The 10,462-nt window shown below is 45.2% G+C and overlaps 1 long non-coding RNA gene across 2 annotated transcripts in view; it reads right to left on the bottom strand.

Moving 5' to 3' along the window:
* Positions 1-10,059, bottom strand: part of LOC137862815 (uncharacterized) — a 12,849-nt gene extending 2,790 nt beyond the window's left edge. Inside the window, exons 1-3 of one of the 2 annotated variants that reach the window (XR_011100556.1) lie at positions 8,865-10,059; positions 8,533-8,656; positions 2,599-6,425 (exon numbers count right to left, since the gene is read on the bottom strand). This is a non-coding gene — a long non-coding RNA (uncharacterized lncRNA). Of the gene's footprint in view, positions 1-2,598; positions 6,426-8,532; positions 8,657-8,864 lie in introns of those variants that run through there. The other variant, XR_011100548.1, reaches the window with a different exon arrangement.
* Between the last annotated feature and the right edge of the window lie 403 nt (positions 10,060-10,462).

Raw genomic sequence — 10,462 nt, 5'->3', positions numbered from 1 at the left:
CCCCTACTTTGGCTTCTCAGACACATGGGACAAGGCATGGACCTGCCATCTGAGGCACCATGGGCTGAATGTGCATTGATCTTAGCTTTACCCAGGCTGAAGCAAACATGACTTGAAGAGGCATCCAAAAACACATCCTGGGGGGCAGAACATGAACAAAGCCCCTAAAGAAGAGGGGCTGGTGAGGAGATGGGAGGAAAGCACATTCAAAGCTGCTGCAGAGAGGAAGAAATACCTGTATACTTCTTGTCTGTGTTGGCAAGAAGCTCAGGGTAGATGCTAGTTTGGACAACTTTGGATGTAAATCTGGTTGCAGAGGGAAAACAGTGTGGCATCGTGCAAGACAGCTGTTGGAGTTAGTGCAATTTAGAAGCTTCCTGGCTTTAAACCACTGAGAGTCATCAATTAAGGGGCCCTTTTGAGGTTTCCAGCAGTATTCTTCAGTGGGACTCCGTGAGCATACAAAATGCACCAGCCAGCATCTTTCCAGCATGCCCCTTTCCCTGCTTTAACACCCAGAGCATGTGAAGGAGGATTTCGGCCCTATTCCAAAAGAGGAGACACGGTGCCGTATTTTAATCCCCTTTCTGCACCACCCCTGGTGCAACTTTTACAGCTTCCCAGGGCTCTTCTGCCCCTTGGGCTCTCCCTTCCAGCCACCTGCTGATCTCCAACCATTCATCTGCCATCAGCCCTTCCCACTTATCCTACAATTTTCCCCTCCCCTTTTCCTTCCCCATTAAACCCAGCACTTTTTTTTCCTCTGGTTTCTCCTCCAAGCCCGTAATGTTCACCCCTTTCCCACGCCATTCTCCCTCCTCCCAGCTTCTGTTCCTGCTTGCCTTGGCTTTGGGCGTTCGCAGGCGGAAGGGGAGATGAGGGTTAACTTCCCCCTGAACCTCTCCTTTCCTGCAATTTTTGTTATTTAATCAATGAGGCCAGAGAGAGGCTTTGTCATTACCATGGCTTGGATCTACCTCTCGGTTTAACCCTTCCACAGGGACAGCTCTCTAGCTCTAATTTACCAATAAGTTTTGCTTTTTTTCTCGTGGAAAAAAGAGTCGAAAAGTCTGCGCCTCACAGATAGGGGTTGTTAGCAAGCCAGCCAGCAAACTGGAGCAATTCCTGGGCTGGAAATGGCTTTTCCATCAGCTAGCACATCACTTGGGCTTTGCAGAACTGGCTCTGGGAAAGCTGCAGCAATACACGCCAGAAAGCCATTGTGTTCGGGACCCTTTTGGTGGAACACAGAGCAGGAAGCAATCGGCCCGAGTTTTGTATAACCACTCAATTTCTCCATTTCCTTTTTTTTTTTAATCCCATAAGGAAACCTCTGTCTTGCATACGTGAGGGAGGGGGAGGAAGAGTATAAATCGCTCGCGTCAAGTTGAGCAGAGACTGCTTCGTCCCAGTGGGAACACATTTCATTTACTCTTTTTTTTTTTTTTTTTTTTTTTTTTTTCTTCTTTTTGCTTGACTAGTATTAAATCTCTTCATCTGGGAGCATCCATTGATATTGGCACCACATGAGAACACCACTCAGCAGCTGGTCATCCCTTGAGGTCCCCTGGGGCATGCCCTAGGAGATCCCTACTTGATCTCAATTGCTTTGGGTTTCAAGTGCTTGGCAAAGGCTTTGCTGGGAAAAGGACACAATTTGGTCAACTTCAGACTTCTTAGCAGATCACTGCTGCAATGCTGGGCTTCTCCTGCCATCGGAGAGAGATGGGAAAAGACGAGGAGATGGTGTGGGTGTTTGTGAGGGAGAGCTGGACTCAGGTGTTAGAGGATGGGAGACAGAGGCAATGAATAATGCTGCTGTCTCCATATCTCCCAGAGGTCCTTTTTTTTGTTTTGTTTTGTTTTTTCCAGAAATGCACCCACATCTTTCAACCTTGTCCTGAGTCCTATTCAAAACATTTAAAAACCACAGTCAGTTTTCACAGGTATTGATCGCTCCAAGCCCCACATTCACTGTTTTTATCCCCAAAGCCCTGTAGTTCTGGAATCCAGACCTGCACTCTGGGGTTTTGGGACTGATTTCTTCTTGGGGTGCCTTGTGGAACTTGTGCCTCTCAAAGGACAGGGGAAAGCAGCTGTTTTGGTACCCCACAATTCCAGCATCCTGCTGTGCAGTGTCCTTGCCACAACCAAATCTCTCTGATGCTGATTTGCTGCTCCTGTGCCCATTTCTGTGGCTTCTGGGCTCCACGGTAGGGAGGAACTATTTTCCAAGTGACAAATTCAGCATGATGCATAAATTCCTAGTAAACAGCCCCTGGTGCTGGGAGAGCCATCAGGTTGTATTGACAACAGAAATATTCCCTTGCAAATGGGCTTTCGGGGAAAGTGGAGCATTTGAGGAGCTCTTTCTTTCTTTCTTTCTCTCTCTGTTTAAATTAGGGCTGTGAGCTGGCACTCAACTCCTGCTGTGAAAAAATAACAGAGAAAAAAAAAAAAAAGAAGTACCAGAACTCTCTTGCTGAGAGCTGCTGCCACTGTGTCTGTGCACACACTGGAACGTGTACATCAGTCCCCTGAATAAATCCCAGGAAAAAAAAAATAACATATATATGCACACACAAATACACGTATGTATACAACTCTTGTATGCTGTGTTGTTTTCAAGAACAGTTGCATTTCCCTGCTCTGTTACTTTGTCTCAGGAAGAATGGGTACCAGGTGGGGTGTCTTCTACCAAAGACTTTCTCTCTTGGCTTTGCTCTCCACGTTGCTCTGAACTCCATGCAGATTGTGCAGAGGTGGAACTGCAGAGGGGATGAGGAGACCCTGGCCTCAATGCAGCCTCCTTATCCCCTTAGCTGGAGACGTGCTGGGATGCTCTGTCCTTGTTCAGGATGACAAAGACACCCAGGGGTCTGTGCTGATGGATGTGTGCACACCTGAAGGTACCCAGGTACCTTACCATGGCAAAAAAGGAAGGGGAAGTCTGTGCTTGTATTTATTTATTTCTTACAGGGCAGTTTGTTTTACCAGCAGCTGAGGGAATCTGGCTGAGAGAAGTCCTTCTCCCCTCTTGGGAGAGGCTGGTGAGGAGCAAAAAATAAAATAAAATATTGGAATATGGGAGAGGGAAGGGGAGCAACCCATTTTCAACAATAACAAATTGCAGCATTGACTTACTACATCAGGCTGATGCACAGCCCAAAGGTCTGTGCAAGGGTGTTGGGAACAGATGAAGTCCTGGGATAACCATGGCCAGTGATAATACTCCAAAATGCTTTACAGCCTGCCCTGAAACACCCCAAAAGTGGATTTACCCACTTTATGTCCCCACCACACCACCGGGCTGCAGAGCAAAGGGAGCCATCGGAGCCCGTGCCAGGAGATTCCTTTGGATTTGTTAGGGATGCATCATTTATCTCCTTCAGATTTTTAATTTTACGCTTCTCTTGCTGATATTGAGAGGGATCCAGAATGGAGGTGTCTTTGACATTCTGCATGCATTTACTTAAATTCAGTTTTCCCATTACATTTGATTAATTCCATTTGTGTTTGTTTTATTCAGTTGGTGATGGAGTGTAGGATCATGCGTGTCTGAAAGGCTCCGTAATTGCATTGCCTGTCCTCTGATAGTGCAATTAATCAGGCATATTAATCATCACTACTTTCCAATTATTGCCTCCTATATAGATATATAGCTCTGAAAATTCAAGCATAGACCTAAATCTTCACAGACTTACTCCTATTAATAGTTATAGACATGGTGACTTCCTTCATAACCTCCGGGCAAGAAGTGGCCTTTTGTGATGAGTTATTTATGCTGGCTTGATTTGATTTGAAGACCTTGGTCATTTACATGGTTTAACTGATGGAGGTTATTTCCCCGAAGCTTGGAACCTTATATGTGATTTATTTGCTGAGAATAGCAATCTGTTTGTAGATGCTCTGGATGTACAGTGTGGGGTGATAATTCTGTTATTGCTTGACTTCTTAATAGTCTACAAAATGCTGTTAAAGGTCTTTAAGTTGCTTATTAAGAGGAGTCTTGAGTAATATATGACCTGACTAATATATGACCTACATGGATGGCAATGCATAGGTGGATTATAAACCTGTCAGAGGGCACTTTGGCTTTTAGTTATGTTCCTTGACAGGAAATTAATGCCTTTCCTCTATGAGCTCTATTATCTTAAGAATACCCATGCCTCATCTGAAAGGAATTATGAAGATTTATTGCCCAACATCTGGCTATTACGATACTCAGAGGAGTCTCCTGTTGCTGCGTCTGAGTTAGGTGGGAGAATGGGTTCCTGAGATGAGCAGTGTCTATGGAATAAGTAATTCGCAGGGAAGTCAGGCTGAAATTTTGCCAAATACCGTTAGTGAGGGAGGTTTTGGTTTCTGTGACACCCTGAGGTCCTCTGCAGCGTTGTCCCGAAGCACGACATCTCATTACTTTTACAGCAGACCCAGAATGTGCTCTTGCAAGCGTGCCAGGTCTTTTATGGTCCTGAAATGCCTTTCTCTAGAGCATGGCTGGGGACCATCTGTGTGAGCCTTTGTGTGAAGGCAATTTTTCCATCTCTGGCTGAAGTATTAGAAGGGCAGGACTGGACGTAGTGGATGCTGGACTTGGTGGCTGAAGTTCCTTTGTGTATTTTTGTAAGCAGGTGGTTTGGAGCACGAGAGTTTTCAGCCCAGGGAATTTCTGAAGCACTGAGCAACTGGCTCCTGCTACATGCGCGTGGAAATGAGTGCTAAGAGCTCATTGCACTAATTATGCAAAGGATCCTGGTCACACTGATGGAACTCGGGGAGACCACTCAGCTTCACACAGGTGTAACTGCAGAGCGAAGCCTGGTCCATCACCTACGTCAGTTCAGGAGCTCTACAAACCCCCAGTAACCCATGACTGACTTGAGATCATGCAGTAAAATCCTGTTCTCAAGGACAAAAAGTTTGGAGCATTTAGGGTTGTTTTGGGATGTAGGGGGGGATCAGGGGCATAGAAGGCTGTCACTGAGATCCAGAAGCTTTTTCCCTCCTTTCTATCCATTTTATTACCTACAGTTCCCATTTCCTTAATTTAATTAGCTAGCAAAAGACCATTTACATTCATTAAATAAATCAGTATTCTGGTTCATTGTGAAGCTAATGATCCAGTCTCTAATTTGCGTGGCTACAAGGAACCTGATAAACAAAAGTAGCTGCTGCCAGCATACGCCTGCCCTGGTAAAATCCAACTTTACCAGCCCCAAACATTCAAAGCTGGCCCACGGACAGCCTGGTGCTCCCTTCTTCGTCCCTTTCAGAGCTGGGTGCTGAAAGGGTCTGCAGGGTTCAATGGCAGATGTGTGTGGTCCCCATTCTCTCCCTCCTCCAAGACCATGGTAATTCCTTACTCTGCCTGCTTATCTACAGAGGGTAGGTGTTGGGAAGGGGCTAGAGGGGTTTGATATTTACCTCAAGATCAAGGTATTATGCTTCATTTTATTTTTATTTTATTTTTTATTTTATTCTTTAGCTTTGGAAGTTCTTATTTTGATTTTGGATCATGTGAAGGTGGGAAGTCTCAGGCCATTCCCAGGAACTGAGGGATCCACGCAACCCAAAATCATACAAGTGGCTGAAGTGAACAGGAGGGGGATGACTGAACACCCTCATCATGTAGAGTGGAGGTCCAGGGGAGAGAAAAAAGGTGCAGCTGCCATTGCTGTGTAGTGTATGGCATAGTGTAGACTCTGACTCTTCATGAAATGAGAAACTGTGAGGATCTGAGCAGTCTCCTCTTTTTTTTTTTTCTCCATGTAATGGTCTCACTGGAGTCACTCCTAGTTCAGACTGGAATAATCCAGGCTGTCCAGGGATCCTGCTGCCATCCCCTTGAGGCTAGATATCCAGAGATGGATTAGCCTGAATGAATCATGTCCTGCTCTTTTTTCCTATTTTTTTTTTTTTTCCCCAAGGCATTAGAGAGTCATGCTTTGAAGTCTGAATTCCCAGTCTCATTCATCTGAGAAGAACTCCCTCTGGGAGAACCAAAATGTCCAGCTGGAATTTGGCTTTTGTGTCAGTGCTGGGCTATTCTTCTGACAGCTCTGTAGACCTTGACTGCTGCATTGACCACCCCACAAACCCATTATTAATTTCTTTAAATTCAGGGAAGAAAAGGGAAAAGAGGGAAAATTGCTTTTCAGACTAGTCCAGGGCTTCCAAACTCAGCCACTTTTCTTAGCAGCTTCATCTGACAGATTAGTCTCAAACACTTCTGAGATAATAGAGCCAGCTGGACCCAAGGTGATCCTACTGGACATGGATTTCTGACTGAGGTATCCAAGCCAGGACCTCTTTCAGACTGGTAAGAGCTGCTTCAGGGTGGGGATTGAACCTAGGTAAGGCTCAGGAACATTACCTTGGACCTTTCATGCAGATGGCTCTGAGGTAGGTTGGTCACTCTCTCTCTAAAGACAAATAATTGATGAATTTCACATGACAAAGTACAAAATGGAAAGTTGAAAAAAAATGCAAACATAAGTTTAGCTGCAGCATTGTTACAAACCATGAAAATCTATTATCTTTTTCATGTTTCTAAACCAATACCCCTGCTGTTTCCTGAAAGTCTTTTTCCTTTTTTCTTTTTTCTTTTTTTTTGGCCCATCACTGAAAACAAAACCTATCCACATTCGTGCAGAGAATAATTGGAAAGAATTAGGATGAAAGGTAATGTAATAGCTTCTTAAGCACCGAGAGGAAACAAAGGTCTGTGGAAATGTGAAATACTGGAATGGAAAATGCATTTGTCTTTGGAAGCTACTAGCTGAAGAGCCCAAGGCTGCTTGTCTACTGCATGGAAATAGAAAGGAACTTGTGCAGGATGACTGAAACCATCCTAATGTACTGTGTCCGAAGTGGATTGTCTGAATTACCCTCTGCATGTCTCTTTCCCTTATCTATGGAGAGAATACTTGGACTTGGACTAAATGCTGATCTCTCTGAAGCATGAAGACTTAGATGATATGAATCATGCCCTGACATCTATTCAAATAACCAAGAAAGGTGGCAGAAAACAAGGAGAAATCCCCAGGTGCCTTAGCCAAGGAGCTGCCTCTGAGTTTTGTGGGTGCAGAAACACAAAGGCTCCCCTGGGAACATTTCTGCCACCTACTTTAGGACCATTTGCATGCTCAGGTTACGAGCAGAGTCACCTAAAGCAGGACCATAGCCAGTGGAGAGAGAGGGAGAGACATCTACAGAGGACAATTCAGAGCAGGAACATGCTGGCTTGGCAATAGATGTGTTGAATAACATCGTCAGGGTGGGCACTGATCTTAGCTTGCTTGGATGGGAGTAGTGTCTTCCTTCATATCCACCCACCACCGAGAGCACTGGGGTTGCTGCCAAAACCAGCCAGGAATCCCAAACAGGCAACAGCATCCCCCAAACAAAGGTTTAATCGGTAATAAACCCCACGTAGCATGTTTTTCTTTGTTTTTTTTTTTGTTTTTGTTTGTTTTTGTTTTTGTTTTTTGTTTTTGTTTATATTTTCCTGTAGCTTTGGCTTCAAAATCAAATTGGGTTGAAAACAGAAGGCAAACAAAAACGGTGGTGCCAAAACAGACTAAAAACAATGAAGGCATTTTTGAGGAACAAGAAGTTAAAAAATGAGCCCTGAGATGAAATTTGGCATTTTTTTGCCCAGCGTGTCTTTGTTTTCTCTCCCCATGATACTGCGTCATAGCAAAGTACACTCCTTGGAGCCTTAATGGGAACAATGTGTTTCTTTTTCTGAGGTGGAAGGGAGAGACATTAGGTTTATTCTTAGTTATTTGGATAAGTGCTTGTGTTTTGTGCAGGACCTCCCGGTAGGTGCATGGATACTGTTGTTGCTTAGCATGCTGAACTGGATTCGTAAGCAAAAATGGTTTGGGCTTGAAATAGAGGTGGTGCTGCAGCTGAGCTGAAGTCTCAGAAACAAATGACAGCTGTTGGTATGGCGTGGTAAAGAGTAGAGGAGGTTTCTCTCCTAATTACAGGCCTTGGTAGAGAGCTGTGTTTCTCCCCTGTGGTATCTGCTGCATGTGAGCCCAGCTCAGGCACAAATCCTGCGCTGGCATCCTCAGCTGTACCTAAATATGCAAGAAAGCCTGGGGCACCCACTGGACAGCCAGTTTCTCTGGGTGGCTGTCTCGCAAGGTGGCAAGTATTTTCCCTCTTCTGTATTCATGTGTATTAATTATGGAGGTTTTAATGGCAAAGCACACTCTGATGGTCTCTGATGGTAAAATGACAAGAAGTCACAGCTCCTCTGATAGATGCACAACGGTTTCTCTCTTGCTGTGTTAACTCTCCCTCCTCCCTAAGCCCTTTGCAATTTTAAGGTTTGAGCTTGAGTTTAAGGGGCTTTGGGAACTTCCTAAGAGGTGACTGTAAAATCATCATTACACAGGAGTCTTTGGGCTAGTAGCAGGGAGATGCATCCAGGAGTGCTGCACACCCAACTTGCTCAGCCTCTTTCAAATCCATGCCCATGTGCACTCAGCCCCAGTCCTTGTTCCCAGAGTTAATTACCTTTCTTCCCTTAAAGAGAATTCCTGCACTGTTGGCATCCATCATCTGCACGTCAGTCTCGCGGTGTGAAGATGTATTGCGCTGTGTACTCCACGCAGAGCCTGGAGTGTCCTGGTGGCGCTTTCTGAAAGTCATTTTGAGTAATCATCCCTGGAGGGTCCCTTCAGCACATTCAGCTCTGCATCGAGCAGCCTCACCTCTGCCTCATTGGCATTCTGCAAAGCTGCCCTCCCTTCCCCCTCCTGCCCTTTCTGCTCTTCTCCGAAAGACAGACAGAAAGTCCTTCCCCTCCGCAAATAGCCTTACTCATTCATGTCCCATCCCCTGCTCACCTGGGAATAGGCTCTCTGGTGGCCTTCACATGGCCTCATCCCATCCATGTCCATAAATACCCGAAGGGAGGGTGGCAAGAGGATGGAGCCAGGCTCTGTTCGGTGGAGCCAGCACGAGCTGACTTCAGGAGCTCTGGGGATATTTCTGCAGGGCTTCTGGTGCTCACATCCCTACCCACATTATTCCAAAGCCTTCCTTAAATCCAGGGTCTTGAGTACACAGACATGGCTGAAATGCATGTAGGCCTGAAGCTGAGCCTTCCCCAACTTTCTTCTTATGCAGATCTCAGAGCAAACCTGTCCCTGGTGTGGAGAAGGGCTCTGCACCAACACTACAGGTGCTCCGAGCATGGTGCAGCATGGAGAGGGTGCAGGACCTGTGATTTACTTCTTCTCATGGAACAGTTCCATGCAAAGACACAAATTGATTTGTTAGCACTGAGGTGTGTTGTTTTTGGTGGCCTTTCTGCTCTCTCTCCACCACCTCTCATTCCTGACATCACACCCCTGCGTGCCTTCCCTTCTCCCCTGCCAACACAGCTGCTGTGCTGAGAGCAGGTTTGGGGAACAGATCCAGCTTAAAAGCAACGTGGCCAAACCAGATGAATATTTTCTTATTGTTTGCTTCCCTGAATCTTTTTATTCCACCCTACTCAGCTGCAGCTTTGCAGTACTGCGCCATGTCAGGAGAGGAACACCATCTGAGAAGGGGCAAGAGACAAGGACAGGGAGGCTGTGATTTAAGCTGATGCTGCAAAAGAAAATGTATCAGGAAGGCACAGCCTGAGGTGCAAGGCCTCCAGATGGAATGACAGAGGGCTAGTGTCATGTTCCTCTAAATCCCTCAAGGAATTTGACTTACTGGACAGGGACCTTTTCTGCAAGGAACAAAAAAAAAAAAAAAAAGAGAGGAAAAAAATAGCAACAAACAGCCTTTTATAAATCTGGAAATGCTTATTATCTCATTTACCCCCTGCTCCTTTCTGTGCTTCTTCCTTTCAAAGTTAGAGTCATGAGGATATATAGAAGATGCACAATATTGCAGCAAATAAATAAGTACCCTGGAGCTGAATTCTGATTGCAAATATTTTGGGACTGCATGGATTTGTGAAGACACTGTAAGCTGCGTGGCAGAATGAAAGCCTGGCTCCAGCCCCATGCTGAGAGCTGTTCAAATACATCTTTAAAGAAAAAGAAAATCATGACAAATGCTGCAAACAGCAAGCCTTTTCACCCTCTCACTCCTCATTTCTCAGTTCACCAAGTCCCAGTGATGTTTCCCCAGCTGGTAGGATGGGTGCTTTGAAAGCCTGCCAGAATCACCTTGTTTCTTCTTGGTGCTCAGTCAGATTTTTTCCACCAACTAAAATAAATAAATAAACAAATACATAATAATAATAAAAAAGCCCTTCTAACCTACAAAAATGAGTTTTGCATCTCCTGGCATGTAGGGAGGGAAGGAGTGGAAGTGATTTTCGTAAATGGTAGTCTGCTCTTCGCATTACTTTCTGAAGCAGCAGGGAAACTATTTGGAAAACATGCTCACTTCTTCACTGGTGTGATCCTTCCTGTGTTATTTCTTCTGCCACTAAAAGCAA

Source organism: Anas acuta, chromosome 1, assembly GCF_963932015.1.
Source record: "Anas acuta chromosome 1, bAnaAcu1.1, whole genome shotgun sequence".
Classification (NCBI taxonomy): Eukaryota; Metazoa; Chordata; class Aves; order Anseriformes; family Anatidae; genus Anas; species Anas acuta.
This window is presented reverse-complemented; position numbering and strand designations above follow the sequence as displayed.